Below are 16,490 nucleotides of genomic sequence, written 5' to 3' on the forward strand. Positions count from 1 at the left end.
GACTATTTGAGGATCTGATAATGTGGCTCGGAGACAAAATATGTAACTCCTCAACCGATGGGAATAATTGAGTTGTATTTGAAGATATTTGGTGTAGGTTCTAATGAAATTGAAAAACCAGTTTATCTTTGACTATTTAAGGGTCTGATAATGTGGCTCGGAGTCAAAATATGTAACTCCTCAACCGATGGGAATAATTGAGTTGTGTTTGAAGAATGTTGGTGTAGGTTCTAATGAAATTGCGAAGCCAGTTTATCATTGACTATTTGAGGATCTGATAATGTGGCTCGGAGACAAAATATGTAACTCCTCAACCGATGGGAATAATTGAGTTGTGTTTGAAGATATTTGGTGAAAGTTCTAACGAAATTGCAAAGCCAGTTCATCATTGACTATTTAAGGGTCTGATAATGTGGCTCGGAGACAAAATATGTAACTCCTCAACCAATGGGAATAATTGAGTTGTGTTTGAAGATATTTACTGGTTCTAATGAAATTGCAAAGCCAGTTCATCATTGACTATTTAGTTAGGTTAGGTTGGAACATATAAGACAATATAAAACTAAGCGAGCAGGGCGCGGCAGCGCCCTGCGAGCGGGCGGTTCCAATCAATGTAAATTCAGACCTTACCTTAATTCATGATCTCGCTTATACAATTTTATATTGTATTAATATAAATGTTATTATGTCATCACTAAAAAGGGTGAAAAAAATTTTTTAACAAAAAATACAACCGACTTCTATGTCACTACAAAGTAAAAAATAATTCGAATAAATGTTGGTTTAGTACATATTTCTGAAGTCGGCGCTCATATTAGACACGCTGTTTACATCGTTATCCAACGAAATATATTGAGCGCCGAATTAGACACGCACACATATTAGACACGCTGTTTACATCGTTATCCAACGAAATATATTGAGCGCCGACTTCAGAAATATGTACTAAACCAACATTTATTCGAATTATTTTTTACTTTGTAGTGACATAGAAGTCGGTTGTATTTTTTGTTAAAAATTTTTTAGTGTTTGAAAGCTAATACGACGTAGAATTGCATTAAACAATAATAAAAAAATAAAATGCCTAGATTATTTTGAGGAAATTGATGATTACTGAAAATTTTACCTAAAAAAAGTGCTTTTTTGCACTAATCTGACATTTTTTTCCTGGGAAGATGATTTTTTTTTTGTTTTTTTTTTCATGGATCAGTACGGCCTATCATTGGCAATCATTCTTATTTTTGTTTGAACCTGATAACCCTCTTAGTTTAAAAGTTATAGCGATTTATTTACTTCAGGTGCACAATTCCCAAAAAAATAATTCAAAAGGTCGTAAAACCCAAAAAAAAATTTTTTTAATTTTTTTTATATTTTTTTTGTCGACAAAATGCGGTTTAATTTTACCTGTTTCAATATGTGCACTTTATGGAGATTCACCCTGTATATATATATATTTGTCGGGTTAATGACAAAAACCTTTTAACGATTGTTATCTAATAATAGACGTCAAAACCAGCTGTTTGGAAGCTCGTTAACGAACATGATGGATGGATGAATACCACTAATACGAGTAGCTACCCATTTAATAACTTAACTGTCAAGAATTGTTTAATTTGAAATATTATATTTGTGGCCTGGATAACACAGGAATTTATACAAGTGCTCTTTAGGATCATAATAAATTATATGATCCATTTTAAATACGGGGACATGTTTTTAAACCATTAGTATTATTTACTTAATATTGCGTCTATAATATAGACAACGTTGGAATGCATCGTAGGTAAGTCTCTCCCTTGCCATATGTTTTAAACCAAAAAACATGAGCATTTAAAACTGTTATTTTAAGGCAGATATAGTAGCACGGTGGATTTTAACACCTTTATTACGTTAATTTACCGCTCATATGCTAAAATCTCTTCTTATATAAACTAATCATAAGTAAGAGGGTCACAATTAGCGTCTATAAAATAACTCGTCAAACATGAGTCCGTGTTACGACAAAGGTATGATGCGAACAAATGTTCGACATTTAATCATGTCAAACATTCCGTAGGCAGCCGAAAGTTGATGTATTAATCTATTGGACTATTCAGCTCACACTAAGCTATTTAAGCCAATTACAGTACATCAGAATGACAATTGTTACTATAACATAACTCGTCAAACATGAGTCCGTCCGTTTACGACAAAGGTAATCGATGCGAACAAATGTTCGACATTTAATCATGCCAACATTCCGTAGGCAGCCAAAAGTTGATGTATTAAACGTAATGGCCTATTCAGGTCACACTAACCTATTTAAGCCAATTATAGTACATGAGGATCATAATTGCGTTTATAACATAACTCATCAAACATTAGTCCGTTTACGACAAAGGTAATCGATCCTAACAAATGTTCGACATTTAATCATGCCAAACACTCCGTAGGCAGCCGAAAGTTGATGTATTAATGTAATAGGCTATTCAGGTCAAACTAAGCTATTTAAGCCAATTGAAGTACATGAGGATGACAACTATGTGTATAACATAACTCGTGAAACACGAGCCCGTGTTACGACAAAGGTAATCGATGCAAACAAATGTTCAGCATTTAATCGTGTCAAACATTCCGTAGGCCGCCAAAGTTGATGTATTAATCTAATGGGCTATTCAGGTCACACTAAGCTATTTAAGCCAATTGCAGTACATGAGGATGACAATTGTGTCTATAACATAATTCGTCAATACGAGTCCGAGTCCGTATTACGACAAAGGTAATCAATGAGAACAAATGTTCGACATTTAATCATGAAAGCATTCCGTAGGCAGCCGAAAGTTGATGTATTAATCTAATGGTCTATTCAGGTCACAGTAAGCTATTTATCCCTGTAGACTTAGGGAAGCTTATTTCTAGATCAGGCGAGTTTTAGATTAACTTATCACGGGGCACAGGGTAACTGGGTATTACGTACTTATCCAGAGGGATTTTATTGTTTAGGGTAAAATACCCTTTCGAAATTTTGGCATCAGAATATTGAAATATAGAGTTGAAGTTCAATTATAAAATAGATGTTAATAAGTAAGTGTTCTGGAATCAAATTAAGTATAATTTGCAATAATACATGAAATTATTTAAATTACATAATTTATGACATCATATTACATATTATGTATGTCTTAATTTAATAACATATATTTAAGTATTTTCAAAAAGTAACACTCGTACTACGAATTACTATTACTAATTAGCCATTAAAAATCTCATAATTATAGATTTTAATTTTGTGAAATGTTAAAGAATTTGGAATGGAGACTCAAAAGCCTTTAAATGTTTAATATTGGAATGAACACGGAATGTAATAAAACAAAAACGCCACACTGTAATAGTAGAGTTTAATATAGTTACTAAATTATCCACCACGGTAACACATTTGACCTGAGACGTGTCGCAAGCAGGATGTTTGCCCGCGCCCTGTGTGCACACCGCCGGCAAATATTGACATAAACCGACTTATACTTAGCCCCTAGTATGGAGCGGAAAAATACGACGCAATAAATGAAACCTACTACGGATTGTAGTGACTAAATGACTATTGTTTTGAGCATAATAGAGATATGTCGGTATTGAGCTTATATATTGAAGAGTGAAGCCATTGTCACTTATTTCTGTCTAATTTAAATGGGTACCATCATTAAATTCTAATTTAAATAATAGCGCAAAATGGACACATGAGTTAGCTATCCCAGCATATGTTTTCATAAAAGTATAGAATCATTTAAGTCATAAAGCAAAACTTAATATTAGAAATCCCGTAATTTTTCATCAAGGTTTCGAATATGTTGTCAACTAGATACAATTTTGCATAAGATAATTTAATGACAGCTTTTGTATACTAATATTATAAAGAGGTAAAATTTGTAACTTTGATTGTTTGTTTGTTTGTTTGTTTGTAAGGGCTAATCTTCGGAAATACTGAACCGATCATGAAAATTCTTTCACAATCACATAGCTACACTACACTACATAACAGATGTAGGAACACCGATTGAACCTCTATATACACTACTGTACACTGTACAGTCTATATCAATAGGGCTCAACAACAACCTATTTTTTTAGTTTCTTACACTACTTTTAAAAAGTACCTACTTATAGAGTCGCATGTGCAGACAACATGTGCAAATACAGATTTGTTCTAGATACATGTCTGTGGTCACATGAATTATTATGAAAGAAAAAAAACAGAGTTTAATGATCATCAATATTATTTTTTATTTCACCGCCATGTAATTGACGAATACGCAACATATTTATTCATTATTTCGTGTTCATATTATGTTCGTCATTGTCAAATATTGATAATACTGTTATTGTGTACACAGACGCAATAAATTCTCGTTCGTAACAGCTGTGTCACACATGTTCCGATTAATGTGAGTACAAACAATAGCTCCGTATACATCAACTTACATAAATCATCGAAGTTATCCTCGTTAACCCGTAAGAAAGAAAAATATTCTTATATTGTCAAAGTCAAATTTTACTTACAATTGGATAGTTAATTGTATCAGGCGTTACTTTGCGGAAATCCATGCTATTAAGTTAAGATTAAAACTACTTCGCAACAATCCGCTACAAATATGTATGATGGTATATATTTTAAACCATGCAGTATGTACTACCAGTTACTTTCAATTCAATATGGACATTTGACTTTCTCACTACCGGTTAGTAAGTACTACGGTTCTCTGATCATAACGGAATGCTCGTTAAATGGATTTGGAGCATTTCAAGCATTTTTTACACTCTTGACAATAGTTCTAGGCAATAATTGTCAAATCGAACGTTGATAGACAAAAATTTGTTAATATTTATGATTATTTACGAACGTAGGATACTTCTTCATATTTAGATGACGTTAAAGAAGATTTAAAGATTTTTTAATACATATCAGATCTCTCGGTATCCTCGCTATGTCTAATTAAAACAAGTGATTATTTATTATTAACTAGCTGACCCGGCAAACTTTGTACCGCCTCACAATCTATTTATCAAATATAATTCAAATAAAATATAGCCTATGTTACTCGTGGATAATGTGGCTTTCGAATGGTGAAAGAATTTTTAAAATCGGTCCAGTTGTTTTTGAGCCTATCCATTACAACCAAACAAACAAACAAAGTTTTCCTCTTTATAATATTAGTATAGATGTATATCGAAGTATAATTTTCAAAAATCAATACGTTACTGGGGTATAAAGTATGCGAGTCGACAAGATGCATGCTCAGCATAACTGCTTATTCATCTATGGTTTATTATGAAAAGAAAGTGGATAAAGGAATTCTATAAAAGTAATTTGTCTCCTTCACAAGGGTGTTAAGGCAGACTGGCACTCCTTGTGTGCCGTGCGGCGACAAATATTGACAACCCCGTCGACTTACGCCTTGCGACATTCATTTCGCCTAATGAGTTATATATACAGCTGTACATAAAAATTACATTTAAAATAAGTGTATAATGCCTTTCTGGTGTTAATTCATTATTATCTCACTGCTACTGGTCTGCTCTCAGATTGAGGGGGACTGGGCCATAGTTCACCACGCTGGCCAAGTGCGAATTGGTAGACTTCACACGTCCTTAAGAACTTTTTTCTAAAGAACTTTTATGCGAGAAGGTTGCTTCACGCAAGTAATAATTATCTTATTTCTAAATTGATAATAACTTTTTGAAATCTGAGGCTCCTGGCATTCGAACCTTGAACTCTCCGACTGAGGGGCCGAGTTTTAACCACGAAGCTATTAACGAAGCTTCTAAAATACTTATCTAGACGAAATACCATTTTGGAAAAAAATGTGACTTATTATTGAAATAGCCAAGGAAATTTCTATATTGTATACAGGATAAAATAACATTCAGCTCCTTTTCATTGCTTTTTTTATAAATAGGTCATTCCAAAATTATCACTAGAACGGATGGTAGTGTCACCAAAATTATTCAAAGTGTGCCAATTCTATCTCCTTTATTACGCTGTAATGTGGACTATAAATTTGAAGTTAAGTGGGAAACTTCAGAATAACCAACTAAGTTTCTACTAAAAGATATGAAAAGTCTTATAGTACTCGTAGGTAGAGTTTAAGCGACCACTTGCGTTTTTGTGTTAGTAACTAAAATTTATGCAGGTTTGTAAATGTTTTACGTGTTCATAGATGTAAATGTTAAGCTATGGATTAAGAACGCATAAAATGAAAAAATATAGATAAGTATACAAAAATATAGAGGATACAAAAGAAAACATAATGAAATGACTTAAACCAATTGCATATTCGAATTTTAATTTAATAATTTCTTTACTTGCTTTTTCCTGTCTACGTCATCATCATTATCATCATTGACTTGCCCTTTTCTGTTATATTTGTCAAAGCAGTTTAAGAAATAGCGATTTAAAAATGAAACAAACATTTCTTCATTGCTACATAAAGTTACTTAAGTTTGAACAACTTAGTGTGTTTTCATTTGAACCTTGTTTGTACTTAAAATTCTCATTCTTCTCGTAATTGTATTTCCGTTACCACAGCTGCAGTTTCCGTGAAATCCGTTTCTATAAATAGAATAAATGTTTATTTGCTGATCTATTGAAAAATCATACTGAAGTTTGAACGAGCATTCACACTACTATTTGCTGTTGAAACTACCGCAATTTCCTCGTATACCTTCCGCACAGCAACTTCCGATTGTTTGCGGATTTATACAATGCAAGAAATATTGTATTTTCATCCATTGTACCCATTTTATAAGGATGTGAATGAGACACGTAATAATTACAGTATCTATGGCTACATTAATTGTAATAATAATCACTATGTATATTTTTATTTTTTTAATATCCATGCCTCAATGTCTTTATTTTATTAGAAACATTTAAAAGCATGTTTATAAAGAAAAATGTAAAATAAAATGTAGTAAACTTAAATAATTATTAACCAATATGATTAACTAATTAATTTTATCAACATATAATCCAATTTACATAATCACTTTTACTCGTTTATAATTGCTTTGAATGCCAGGAATTGAGGAAATTTAAATTATTACCTATTAGTTAATAAGCAAACAATTATCTTATTTGGTTGGTATTTAAATTAAACAAATAGAAACATTATTACCCATCCGTCATTTAATTTCTGCTTCATAAAAAATGAGCAGAGTAATTAGGCTAAATGGTACAACTGGCCTGAAAACAGTGTAAACGACAGGCTATTATGAAAATTACCTGAAATTACGACAGGTACATTTTACTGCGAAATAAGCTTGTAAAGCGAAATCTTCAAGTTTTCGTAATCATTCATTAATGAGATTAAAATTCGATTACACGGTTAACGGCATCGAATTATTCCACCATCGTTCCACCCTCGTCATTATAATGCATATGACGTAGAAAGACATAAACGTATAAACAACTAGCTTTATTCCCGCGGGTTCGCTTGCAGTCAGGTTTTAATCTATCCCTCAAGAACGGTACATTTTTTGGGATAAAAAATACCCTATGTCTTTTTCTAAACTCCTGACGACGTGTGTACAAAATTTCATGACAATCGGTTACGTAGTTAAAGCGTGAAAGTCTAACAAACAAACAAACAAACAAACAAACAGGCTCAAATTCGCATTTTTAATATTAGTAACAAACAAACAAACTCTTTTTACACTCACAGCCCCATACTAGGATTCCCTGTGTCGTGGGTGCCATGGACACACACATAGATGAATACACAAAGACCCAGACCCAGAAACAGAAATCTAAATTCATCATTTAGATATCTGTCTGACCGGGGATGGAACCCGGGACCCTTTGCGCGTCAGACCGGAATGGTGACAGCTCCGCCACGCGGGTCGTTAGATTAAATTAGTTAGGTTATATTAAAACCTAATTTACAAGAAAAACACGTTTCGTGGCAGTAAAATTAGACGTTTCCGTTGAATATTAATTAAAATGGACAGCTTTTTAAGATTAATTTGCTAATCTGACAATATTATTACTGTAACATAATTTTAGGTCGTAAACCTAAGTCTTCGAGAATAAGCCTGGTTATGACCAAATTGCTCTCTAACAACATTTCTCCTTGTATTCAAATAAACATTTTACTTATATTAATATAACATCCTTCTTTTTTACGCATTTTATATATAAGTTAAAATATTTTACAAAGTCTAATAGATTTGTTTCTTTCTTTTACTGATGTCTGCTACTTCTTTTAAAATAATAGGTACGGGCTACGATTCCTTGCGATTTGTTTCCTACCATTCTTTGGATTCTATTTTACTTCTGATTCAGTATTGCAATTTTCCGAATGTAGATATGTAGAATTAGTTTAGTACTGATGCAATGATTACGAGGTACAAACAAATGTAATTAATTCGATAAATCGTACCGTATTTATTTGTGTTCATTTCATCAAAGCGAAAATCTCCTGTTCTCCCTCAGGCAAAAGGAGATAAATATTAAATAACATAATAATACACTGTTTTCTACTTGGCTATCATAGTTTTACGTTGTAGTCTTAAAAACATTTTTACGGAGAAACATTCGATGATCAATGTTAAAATTACTTTATAAATATTGTTTTTTTTTATTAGATTGATGTAGAAAAAGTATGTGGGCCCTAAAGCCCAGACAGAGGCGGCCCTAGGGCGGTGCGAACGGTGTTACACACCGGGCCCCGTCATACGAGGGGCGCCGAAAACACATACAGGTGGCCCCAAAAACACCAGTGTCATTATTTAGTAAAGAGGCTAGAATGTTAATTGAACGGCTACTTAAGCTACTTGTTTGCAACATACATATTCTGTGGCGTAAGTATAGGGTGCGAGCTAAAAACGTCCCCAAGACCTAGGGAGCGCCACCATTTGATATCATCTAAAATTTTGGTGAAACAATAAGCCGCCATTGAGTCCAGATATCTATAACAAGCTCCTATAGGACAGGAATTCTACCTAAAGCCAATTACAAATCCGTTGCTTCTCTTGATGATGGTCACCGCATATGTAAGTCAACCGGTATCCATACTCCTCTATCAAAATGTAAGAACCTTAAATAGCTATCGCGGTGGTACCTCCCCGGTCAAACCATACTTGTTTACCCTTTCAAAATAATAATTAATAGGACAAATATGATTTTAAAGCCAGCAATTACCGCGGTCATTGTGTCCAGGGTACCTCATTAACCTGGATTCAGTCTGCAGCTGTATAAATAGCGAATTAGTGGTTTCAAAACAAACAAAATTACACAATCACGTCATGTTCTTTGTCTATTTGTTGTTGCCATAACTGAGTTCCCACTTTTGCGAAATAATTAGGTACGTAAAGAACATTTTGTGGTTTTAGATTTTTGTATCTTGATTTTAATGTGTTCAACACGGGAAAATCAGTTGTAGTCCACGCTAAACTGCTAGTCCGCTGTGAAGTTGTTGCGAGCAGATGTAGTCATATACGCGCTCCACATTCTCGCGAGATTGTGGGAAAAATACGAGAATCGGCTTAAAGCGTTCACGCGAGATTCTCGCGAGAATGTGGGGCGGGCTGTACAATTTGCTATGGCGACGTGATTCATTTCTATATTCAGAGCGTACTAGCAGTTTAACGCGGACTATACAAGTGTAATATATTAAGCCTAAACCCTTTAACCCCATGGCTTAAAGGTATAATTTATGAAATCAAAAACACAAAACAAAATGTTTTCTTACACTCTCGTATCATAGTATGGGGTTGTACACTATAATTCCCTGTGCAGTAGGTGTGATAGTGTGTTCATGGGAACACACAAAGACAAAAAAAAATACTATTATGTATTTTAAGGCTTTGTGATCATCGTTTAGATATCTAACCAGGGATCAAACCCGGGACGTTCTGCGCGTCAGACAAGTATGGTGACCGCTCAGTCACGGGAGTTGTCGAATAAAATTTCTTCTATAAATTTCAAAATTATTGAAACTGTTACCATTATATCTTTAGTTAGAACTTAATCCTGGAACAAGAACAATAAATAATAAGTTCTTTAGGACTTCGACTTAACTGAGGCTTATTGGCCCAGAACAGTGAAAAACTTTGAAACTATCTGAAATATCGCCGGCAATTTATTGAGTCCATTCTTAGATCGTATCTTTGGATTAAGAAGTTATTTCCTATCACTTCAAATAAGTGCTATAGGTATCTTAAGTCCATATAGAAAAGTAATAAAAAGTAACAAACTAGCATTAATACCTTTTATAATTCAACATGTCCCGTAGCTACGCAATGTTTATGGGGTTACTTTCTGTTAGGATCCCAAGCACTGTAGAATATCTTTTCTAGGATAAGCTAAATAAATGAAAAGGAGGCAATCCTATTAGTGAATTGGTCACACAGATGTGTGACACATAGATATGTAGGAGGAAGATATTTTTTAATAAATCTTTCAACCAAAAATATTTTCTCCAAATGTCAATCACCTCTCTCCCCTCACCTAATCCCTCCTCGCCCTCCGTCACCGTACCTTGCCTTAAAGCACATCACCACTGCTTTGTTACACATTAAAGCATCTCACCACTGCTCCGTTACACATCCGTAGCCCATTACCACGTGTCTCGTCTCTGAAAGAGCACCCTTAGTATAGTATATCCAGGTTACTAAATAAATTATTTGCCGAGAACGGCGCCCGCATTGTCTTCAGTCTTCACCGATGGAATAAGTGTGATGAAAGCGCAAAGCACAACGGAAGTCCTCGTTTATTGAAAATTAATTATTATCCACTCACACCGTTCACTACGCCGGTGGTAATAAAATAGCCTAGCGGACTGTATCAGAACTGATTTAAAATGTATGGGAAATACGTAAACAAATACAATAACAGACATTTTTGTAAAAATGTAAAAACTCATACTACGGGTACAGGAAACTAGTAATCTTTTCCTAGGGTATAGCAAAATAATAGTAATTTGTTACCAATGTAGCCCTGAACTAGCAATTATGGCCCGCGTGGTGGAACACGTTACCTGATACGACTGATGTTACGATTCTACTGATCAAACCGTCATGGTTTGATCAGTAGAATCCCAGATTCTAACCCCAGCAGGTTAGACATCTGAACAATAAATATTTTTTTATCTGGGTCTGGTTACTGATATACGGTTACATGTCTATGTGTGCGACATGTGTACGTACGTACATCGCACACATAGACGAGTACGATGCATCATCATCATCATCATCATCATCATCAACCCATTACTGTCCCACTGCTGGGCACGGGTCTCCTCTCACAATGAGAAGGATTAGGCCATAGTCCACCGCGCTGGCCAAGTGCGTATTGGTAGACTTCACATACCTTTAAGATTTTTTATAAATCTCTCAGGTATGCAGGTTTCCTCACGATGTTTTCCTTCACCGTTTAAGCGAGTGATAATTAATTTCTAATACGCACATAAATTTGAAAATCAGAGGTGCGTGCCTGGGATTTGAACCTCGGACCCCTCGATCGAGAGGCCGCGTTTCTTAACCACTAGGCTATCACTGCTATACAAGTACGAGTACGATACAGCGAGTCCCCATATTGTCACATGGTCTACCAATGGTCACACACATACATAATCTATGACTCTTAATACATATATTGATTTTTTAATCGTAGGGTTAAATATGCCTATCTTTCATACAAATTCATCATATATTTTATCCATAATTTATTTGTGGTTGAATCACGTCCCTATTCACATTAAATTATGGAGTTGTATTGAAAATTATCCGCGCATTGAATAAATAATGTTAGCTATGATCTAATTTATTATTGAAACTCTCAATCCAGTGATTTTATTAATATACTAACTTTTGCTAGGATGTGGCTATTTATTTTCATGTGGCTATTTAATAAAACCTTAATATAGTTTTTACGTTTTGGTATCATGGAAAAAGTATTTTGAAGGGACCATTTGTGGTTGGATTCCGGCGGCACTACCGCCACACCTATTTTTGCCTAATAACACCAGTGTTAGGGGCTGCTGTGTTCTAGTTTGAAGGGTGTAGTAAGGAAGACATACTTTTCCTCGCTCCAGCTTTAGGTATAGTGGCGAATCTGTGGCCGACCGCAGGTAGAAATCTAATTCTATCTGTGGTTGATTACAGATGTCCATAGCAATAGCCACTTACCATCAGGGGGACTCCATGCTCGTCTGCTACTCCTATATTATGTAAAAAAGTATAATTTGTGTCGTCCTCAATTGATATCAATCTTCAAAATTTTCAATTTCAAATTCAAAATCTTTGTTTGTTTTCACCTCATATGACTGTAACACCCATCACAAAAGAGAACAGGGAACTATAAGTAACACAAGCATTATTTATTTAGAAAGCATTATTGTATCATTGTTACCTTGTCGAATAATATAGACGTTATTCCACGTCAGTAATACACCAGACGTCTGTCTATACGATATGGGTACGCCCTTGGGTACGATATCTGACATATCGTATCTCCAATATCTTATTCTAATAAATCTAATAAAACAATAGTATCTAACGTACTTAGTTATTGACACCTCATTTCGACCTATCGGCTTTAGATGGAAAATATATGTAATATTTTGAATGAAAGAGATCAATTTAATTTATTTGTGTAGCGTACAGAAATTGTCAAATATATTTTGTATTTATTTCAATTATGTTTACTGGAAGTAGAAAATACTCATAGTATTGCCATATAATGTGAATTTTCTGCCTCGTATTATAGGCATCTATAATATAATGTGAAGGATATTATTAGTATTATGAGAAGGATTAGGCCATAGTCCACCGCGCTGGCCAAGTGCGTATTGGACTATGGCCTAATAAGACTTCACACATACCTTTAAGATTTTTTTTATAAATCTCACAGGTCTGCAGGTTTCCTCACGATCGTTTCCTTCGCCGTTTAAGCAAGTGATAATTAATTTCTAATACACTTATAATTTTAAAAAATCAGAGGTGCGTGCCTCGGACCCCTCGATCGAGAGGCCGAGTTTCTTAACCACTCGGCTATCACTGCTACTGCTCGGATATCACTGCTTGTAATACTTTTATAGCTCGTCAGTATATAAAAAAACTGATAAATGATTGTTTAGTTAAGTTTATGAAATTAAATTGCATAAAATATACAAATGAAATTTTTGAGGTTGCAGGACCCTCTTTTGGTTCAACTTTGGTGACATAATCGCTGCACCTAGTTCTGCCTATAACATTTTCAAGAGCAATACCGAAAACATTGCCTTCCGCAGCCGGGTAAAACATGTATTCAGTAATTATTATGTAATGCAAAACCTTTTACAAATTATTAAGAAGGTAATAATTAAACGTAGACTCATCGAAAATGGAGAGTTCTTTAAATATCTCTACCAGCGTTTCCTGCGACTTTGTTGGTTTCGCAATCAAATAATTTCCTTTAACTATGGACGTAATTGACTCTCGATTCTCTTTGAAAATTGCTTCGTGGTTCTGACGATGCAAACGATCCTATATTGCTGTTCGACAAATGAAAAAATATTGTAATTTAGAACCAATTTAGGACTTCAAAGAAATATTGCGGAAGAATTATGCGATGTTTGTTGTTAATTTTTCTTTACATAATGGAATTAGTATTCCATTTTGGTCATTCATATATAAAAAATATGTTTTCAGTCGACTACGGAAGGTAATGTTTTGTTAATCATACATATGAAACATAATACTCGTTTGATTCAACTAAGTTGTGGGTGGGTGACGTTAACTATGTATATAAAAACATTCGGGATTTTTCTTTATAATAATTCTGTATTTAAGTTTAAATATAGGGGATATTTCTTTCCACGATTAAGGGATTTACGGCGCAGTTAATTTGTATAAAAGATAACTTTGAAAGCTACGGTTTCGAATTCAATAATTTATTGCTTCAAAGATGAACTTGACTTTTTACGAAACGACGAAGTGGTTTTTATTTTACTATCTGGTAATGATTTCCATTTTAAAATCAAAATCTTAAGTTTCTATATTAATCGTTAAGTACCACAAACTAAGAGGTATTTGATAATAAACCTTGCAATATTGTAGCTTTTCATTTTTTACCCATCAAACATCGAAAGTACAATGCCCATGAAAGTATGGACCGCCGTCCAGAGTTGCATCAAATTGAAACTTGTTGTGGACGATGTATAATTAACCAATTACTACCACCAATAATTATTTTTTTTTAGATCAGCACCCGGGTTCTGAAGTTATTTACCGAAATGTTACATAACCTCAAAATCTAAAATATCCGATTATCCGGTATTGACAAACACACACGAACTAAATCAAAATAAAACGCCATTGCCTTCAAACGCCACAACGCCTTGCCATCAAATTGTCACTTTATACATCAATTGTAATTATATTATTTGTTTAGTCAAAACACTTAATAGATCTTATTGAATTCCGAGTATAAAATACCGCCATTTTAATTTTTAAGAACAACAATCAACATTTTGTCTTATTTTATCTTAAAAGCTAGTATAAATGAAATTCCCTGTTCAAAGAAACTATTCTGATCGACAAACTATGTAAAAACATCAAAAAATAATTTTAATATTACTTTCATTTTGACGCATGAGAAAAATCAGTACCAAGAATGGGCATTCTCCTTTCATAATATCTGTATGAAGATATTTGGTAGGTCCAATGTCGATGTTTGGTGCGCAAAAGAATAAATAGATTGATTATTAATAAAGGGCGTTAGTCGCCAAAGATTAATAAATTCAACGCTTTCTCAGAAATTACAGGTACCGAACAAAAACGCTTCATTCCCTTTATGCTCAAAATTTTTACTTCGTTAAGCGCCTTTATTGCTTATTGACAATAATTTGGTTTCAAAAGAGAAATCTTTTATAGTATCTTCTTTTATTCTATACGGTAAACCTACTCAAGATGAATTGTCGAGATTTCTATTGTCGATATGTTGGCTTGGATAGATCTTTTGTGGAAATAAGACGTATTTCCGTTAGAAAGCGTATTATTTCATATTTCCGTTTTAAGTTCAACGGCTTAAGACTTGATTACAATTTTGTAATAACTGTATAGGTAAAATTAGAAAAACCATTTTGTGTCTGTCTAGGAGGAAATACCTGAAGCAATTTTAACGGAATCTTCTAGCAAAAATATAGCTAAAATAGATAAAAATCACATAAATAATATACATAAAATAAATACTAACAATGCAGTTATCAAATTAAATTGTCTTATCTACCACAAAAATATAAATAATCATTTTAAAATCCACCTCAGTATTTTTTTTATTTCGAGTGTTAAGTATTTACTGAAGTCATATAGATTGAAGAATAAATCTTATAAAATTTTGCTGTGAAATAGCAAATGAAATATTGTAATTAGGCATTTCTTATCGCACTTTGAGAATTTTCTATTCAGGCTAATAAACTCAACTCAGACAAATTTCTTTGTAAGTCGCGTAAAACACTTAATATAAAGTCACTAATTAGACCTAAATGGTTTTAGATGATTAAAATCTAAAAACATTAATGAATCTAGCCTTATTTGAAGAGGTATTGAAGCAATTAGCTTTTAATTTGAATTGCCTATTGTCTGAATGTAACGATTTGATTGAATTTAACCTTTTGTTGGAGAGTGAAAGGGCTCTCTGTTAGAAGCGTCCTTGTAATTCCATATTTTCTGAGACACCATTGTTTTAATAATGAAGATTAATATGAAAGGTGTTTTATTTTTATCTTACAAATTTAAAATAAAACTATTTTACCTTACCCCAATCAGTTTACAGCACCACTTAACCCTCCTATTAGAAGGCTTTTTTTTATAATATAGGAGTAGCAGATGAGCATGCAGTCCATCTGATGTTAAGTGACTACCGCCGCCCATGGACATTTGTAATCAACCCCAGATAAGATTAGATATTCCTACCTGAGGTGGGCGACAGATGTGCCGCTACCCCCGAGGACTAAGCTGGAACGCCTCAGAAAAGTCTGTCTCCCTTACCACACCCTTCAAACCGGAACACAGCAGCGCCTAACACTGCTGTTATTAGGTAGAAATAGGTGTGGCGATGGTGCCGCTGGAGTCGAACCAAAACTTGTATAACAACAGTGCGTTTTAACCTAGTCCTCAGGTACAGCAAAAAGCAGGCAGTACACTTGATGATAACTGGTCACTGCCGCAACCATTAATTAATTCCATATAGACCAGGTGTTATCTGATGCCTACAGATGTATTTCCACTTCTGAAGACTATGGTTGCCTCCTATCATATTATGTAAGTGAACCAACATCCGCTCCTATCCACCAAAACGTAAACGTTGCTTAAAGCAGAAAATAACTGGAACTAGCCTACTACTGGTTCTATCAGTTCTTCAGCGAAGTAGCAGTACACTAAGTATGTTTTACTTTATTAAAAAAGAAAATATCCCCATTAAGAAAACAGTTTATGTTGATACAAGGTCTTAATGCAGCGGGTCCGCCATTTGGGCC

The sequence above is a fragment of the Epargyreus clarus genome, unplaced genomic scaffold, assembly GCF_041222505.1.
Source record: "Epargyreus clarus isolate Ecla_fem2 unplaced genomic scaffold, WU_Ecla_fem_2.2 ptg000015l, whole genome shotgun sequence".
NCBI lineage: Eukaryota > Metazoa > Arthropoda > Insecta > Lepidoptera > Hesperiidae > Epargyreus > Epargyreus clarus.